This window comes from Dreissena polymorpha, chromosome 15 (assembly GCF_020536995.1).
Source record: "Dreissena polymorpha isolate Duluth1 chromosome 15, UMN_Dpol_1.0, whole genome shotgun sequence".
Classification (NCBI taxonomy): domain Eukaryota; kingdom Metazoa; phylum Mollusca; class Bivalvia; order Myida; family Dreissenidae; genus Dreissena; species Dreissena polymorpha.
The window spans coordinates 49,875,711-49,881,983 of record NC_068369.1 but is presented as its reverse complement, the minus strand read 5'-3'; positions in this window follow the sequence as shown (position 1 = coordinate 49,881,983).

Sequence of the window (6,273 nt, the reverse complement as noted above, 5' to 3'; positions counted from 1 at the left end):
CGCATACAATCTAAATTGCAGAGGACAACCATTCTATACATAGATGGTGACGTCACTACGTTATTGTCAGTAAGACCGGTGTGACACAATGGAGGACAACGGAGATAATCTATTTTAGAAAACAACACTATTGTTGCTTTCAAAATCAATATTAATTGCTTTATGGGACGAAATGCGGTAATAAATCAGCAGAACACATATATTAGAGAGTAATTAAACACATACTATAAAATTATCATTGAAATTAAATGTGTCTTTTTAGTTATCTAATCCAGTCTAATCATGCAATAGTTCGGATAAAAAGTTCGGACAGTCAAATGTTTCGCCGTTGTCTTATTGTCGGTAAATAGCTTTACATAGCTAATGTTGAAATGTTACAACTGTAAACCGACTTTAAATAAAAGTTTGTATCTTGTATTGTACCTAATAGTGTGCTCTTAACGAAGTTATTTGTAATGCGATAGTTTTCATGTTAATGTGCAGCAGCAAGTTAGGCATTTCCTATGGAGCTTTTAGAACAGCGGGTCCCTGTGCCTTAATTCCCAAATCCTGTTTACAAAGTTTGTGCATAATCATATTGCAAGCACTTTCTAAATCTGAACGGAACATTGTCAAGCCAAGGACCAATCAAATATTCAATTCTCGCACATAAATGTCTACTATATGGTGTGTTTAAGATAATGGGGAATGTGTATAAGGCTTTTGTTTTTAGAGTGCCAATGGGCAGTATCACAGATGTTAATAAGCTGTTTGTTCATAGGTGCTGTGAGATTACATGCCTTTTCCAGACCTATCCTCTGGTGGGATAGACAGACCCATTCCCGGGCCAAAGCAAAAGGTCAATAAAAGTTTCCACTATGATAAAAAAATCCAATTGTAATTATATTTTTTATAATAAGTATCTGATGATTATCATATATTAATTCCATTTCAAATACATTTTACAATGTATATAACCATAATGTATATGATTTTTGTTTCTTTTTTACTATGAATAATTATAATGATTTGAAATTAGTTTTGAACAAATCAGTGGACTTTTCATGCAAAAAAAATCATTATTCTGAAATGTTTTTTCCCAAAATAGCCAGGAAAAGGCCTGCATTAACGGTAGAGCTATAACGATTCACCCATCATTCGATTCGATTTCGATACCAAATGGTCCGATTCAATTATTTTCGATTAGATTCAAATTAAACTATTTGCTGCTTATTTTGCAAACTTTTTATGTCCCCCACTGTAGTAGTGAACATATTGTTTTTGCCCTGTCTGTTGGTCTGTCTGTTGGTCTGTCTGTTTGCGCCAACTTTAACATTTTGCAATAACTTTTGCTATATTGAAGATAGCAACTTCATATTTGGCATGCATGTTTATCTCATGAAGCTGCATATTTTGAGTGGTGAAAGCTCAAGGTCAAGGTCATCCTTCAAGGTCAGAGTTCAAATATATATGGCCAAAATCGCTCATTTTATGAATACTTTTGCAATATTGAAGATAGCAACTTGATATTTGGCATGCATGTGTATCTCATGGAGCCGCACATTTTTAGTGGTGAAAGGTCAAGGTCATCCTTCAAGGTCAGAGGTCAAGTATATGTGACCAAAATCGCTCATTTTATGAATACTTTGGCAATATTGAAGATACCAACTTGATATTTGGCATGAATGTGTATCTCATGGAGCTGCACATTTTGAGTGGTGAAAGGTCAAGGTCATCCTTTATAAGGTCAAGGTCATCCTTCAAAGTCAAACGTCATATAGGGGGAAATTGTGTTTCACAAACGCATCTTGTTCATGTTTGGTTTGTCCAGGGCATGAATTGATATGTTTGGTATTTGTTTTTAACTTATTATAATGAACATTTAAAGAGTTAAATTTTTAAAATAAAATTTAAAAATGCAACATTGTTTTATAAGTAACAAATTTATTGAACAAAACTTCCTGTTGAGTTATTCTTACAAAAAACATAAAATGCACAATGTATCACCTGGGTTTAACAGAAAAAAACGTGTAAGTATATAAACAACTTCCAGTTGACTTCTTAACAGAATGCACACAGTTTAGTAAACAAACCATATGTATTGAGCAAAAAAATGAGATCAAGACATCACATGGGTATTATTTAGTGGTAATGTTCCCATGCTTTTGATTTTTTATTTTGACGGTGCGTCTTTCAGCATGGTTGAAGAAGCCATTTTACCGGCTGATGTAATGCTCAGCATGTTATTCATTCATTCATTGGATGCCATAATGGCTATTGACCAATCACAAGACGTATTACAAATGTAAAGAAAGTTTAGACGACCTATTTGGAAAGTAAGGTTTAGAATGCGGATCAATCAGGATTGCAGTGAATCGAATCAAAATTGGCCGTATTGGTATCGAATCGGCAGCGTTGAACCAGTTTTTCGATGCATCAAACTGAATCGTTATAGCTCTAATTATATATTACACGGGTTGTTTCAGAACTAAATTATGCTTGGTCCAGATTTAATAATATACTGACAGTTTTCTGTCACTACATGTGTAACTATTTACAACCTGTTATCATTAATTAAGCTTTCAACTGATATGATCCTAAATCATTAGTGTGAATAAAATTCTTCTCCATAAGGGTTACATTCAGTTGCCTTAGTGCTGATTGGCTGATAATATTATGAAGAAGAATTTGATTGACATTATGCAGCATTGAATGAGAGGACATTTTCAACTTCTCAAATTGCAATTAATGGCAAGAACTAATTATCAAAACCCCAAAAAATAAATAAATATGTAAATAGACTACAAATAGATACATGTTGTACGGTTGACCACACCTAGATTTTTGAACAGTATCATATTATACAAACAAGTAAAAAACCACTATTAAAAATAGTCAAGAACATGAAATCTGAAACATACTCTGCCTATTCTTAATTGCACATTTTACATATATATCGTTATCAGTGATCATGAGCCGATCAGTGTTATTTGTAAAAAGTTGTTGTTGTTTTCACCATTTGGGCATGGTGCCGGGTCCCTTTGGATTGGGAAAATGCGCGTCGTTTTGACTAAAATTTGGAAATTTGTGTTGTCCTTTTTTGCTAAAAAAATGCTTCAAAATTGAGAATACAAGTGATTTCAGTATTATATATACTTAGGTTGAACTTATATGGATGGGAGATGAACAAAATATTGAGATCTAAAAAAAAAATAAAAAAATTGGAAACCTTCCAATGGGAATTTTTAGCTCACATTAGGGAAAAATATATACTTTTTTCCATTGGGAATGGGGCCGATTTTCGGACTTGATTTTTGAATAATAATAACACTGAAAAGTGTACAATGTACATGGTTACAACTGTTACACATCAGATGATTGGTGAAAGCTTTGATGTGTTCTTGGCTTCAAAGTAGACAACAATTGGTTCAGATTTTGTAAGTGCTTACACAATTTTTGTGCGCATAATTACCAAGAACAGTTAAGTCAACCCTCATGGTCAATACAAAGCATTGCTGCAAAGAATTAAGTGTTGCGGGCACAAGCATTTGGGAATTACATGTCTTTTCCTCTGGCTATTGGTCCTCAACAATTTAAATAAATTATGAATGTTTTATATGCGAATAAAATTACTTTTTTAATATGTAGTTACCATTTTTATACGTCCGTCCGTCCGTCTGTTAATGTCGTACGCTACGTCAAATATCCTTTGACAGATTTTCTTCAAATTTTAACACAATCTTAATATTGATAAACCCTGATCCCCTTTCGTTTTTGACGGAATTCTGAATTGTCGTTCCAGAGTTATGGGACTTTGTTCGTCAAAATTTCGTGATTTCATTGAATGTCCTACTGTAGCTCAAATATCCTTCGATGGATTTTTTTCAAATTTCAACACAATCTTAATATTGATAAACCCTGATCCCCTTTCGTTTTTGACGGAATTCTGAATTGTCGTTCCAGAGTTATGGGACTTTGTTCGTCAAAATTTCGTGATTTCATTGAATGTCCTACTGTAGCTCAAATATCCTTCGATGGATTTTTTTCAAATTTCAACACAATCTTAATATTGATAAACCCTGATCCCCTTTCGTTTTTGACGGAATTCTGAATTGTCGTTCCAGAGTTATGGGACTTTGTTCGTCAAAATTTCGTGATTTCATTGAATGTCCTACCGTAGCCGTCCGTCCGTCCGTCTGTTAATGTCGTACGCTACGTCATATATCCTTTGACAGATTTTCTTCAAATTTTAACACAATCTTAATATTGATAAACCCTGATCCCCTTTCGTTTTTGACGGAATTCTGAATTGTCGTTCCAGAGTTATGGGACTTTGTTCGTCAAAATTTCGTGATTTCATTGAATGTCCTACTGTAGCTCAAATATCCTTCGATGGATTTTTTTCAAATTTCAACACAATCTTAATATTGATAAACCCTGATCCCCTTTCGTTTTTGACGGAATTCTGAATTGTCGTTTCAGAGTTATGGGACTTTGTTCGTCAAAATTTCGTGATTTCATTGAATGTCCTACCGTAGCTCAAATATCCTTCGATGGATTTTTTTCAAATTTCAACACAATCTTAATATTGATAAACCCTGATCCCCTTTCGTTTTTGACGGAATTCTTAATTGTTGTTCCAGAGTTATGGGACTTTGTTCGTCAAAATTTCGTGATTTCATTGAATGTCCTACCGTAGCTCAAATATCCTTCGATGGATTTTTTTCAAATTTCAACACAATCTTAATATTGATAAACCCTGATCCCCTTTCGTTTTTGACGGAATTCTGAATTGTTGTTCCAGAGTTATGGGACTTTGTTCGTCAAAATTTCGTGATTTCATTGAATGTCCTACCGTAGCTCAAATATCCTTCGATGGATTTTTTTCAAATTTTACTGTAGCTCAAATATCCTTCGATGGATTTTTTTCAAATTTTAACACAATCTTAATATTCATAAACCCTGATCCCCTTTCATTTTTGACGGAATTCTGAATTGTCGTTCCAGAGTTATGCGACTTTGTTCGTCAAAATTTCGTGATTTCATTGACTGTCCTACCGTATCGGATTTACCATGTTACAATGTTAAATTATCAAGTATTCACATATTCAACTGGATGAGATTTGACTGGAACATTGGAATTCCATACACACATACTCAAATGGGTGAGTTGAACATATTTTTTTGACAAATATTCCAGCTGTCTTCTGCCATTACTTTGCCTAGCACTAATGCCTTATGTAACTTTTTGTATCTGCTGGTTTTCAGACTTTTCACACCTTTCTTCCCGTGTTATTTCCCATCAAATGAATCCTTTGAAGGCATTGAAATAGCAATCTCAAGAACAACAGCAATGGCAGATTTGGCTATAATAAATGTGTATAAACCGCCAAATAAACCAACAAAACAACTTTGCGAGCTACTTTTATCTATTCACAAAAAACACATCAAAGATTCAAAAGTAGTAGTGATGGGTGATTTCAACATTGATTGGAATAAAGAAACACCAGACAAAAACCGACTGCACAAACTAATGGTTCAACAGCTGGACTACAAACAAGTGGTAACTGATCCTACTAATGACTACGGATCCACTATTGATTTGATATTCACAAATATTGACAACTTCCAATGTGGCACACTAGAGACATACTTCTCAGATCATAAAGCTATCTGGATTTCTCTCAGTCAATAAATCTTGAGTATACCATCTCATTTATGACAAACATTTTTGCAGATATTACTTGTGTATTCTTCTAATTGCTCTATGGACAAACCTCAATCTAAATTGATGTTGCAAGATGATACATTATGCTCCATTGAAATAGTATCCCTGAAAAATTGAACAAGGTGAGCTTTTTTCTATTCCGATTGTACACTACCACTTACCCATCTACATTTCTCTTTTATTATTGGTCAAAATATCTATAACAGGTTTACTTCAACTCCATATCCTCTAAAGAAATGCATACATATACTCAAAAAAAGATATGGTATGAATGTCAAGGAGACGGCGCTCCATGCTCATGTACTTATAAAATAAACCATGTATTCAAATACAAATAAACTGAAGTAAAAAAATGATTCAAAGGGTTATTTATTACCTTACTACTTCATTGGCGAACGACGGGCGTATCATGCGCTCATGGCGCAGCTCCTCAGTTGAACTCATCATATGAGATTAAAGTTCCATGTTTATTGAAAATAATTTGGAGAACTGTTGTTTTTGTCTGACATAACATTAAATTAATTTCTACTGCTTCTGTTTTTTTTTCAGCCAGTAATTAATCTAAT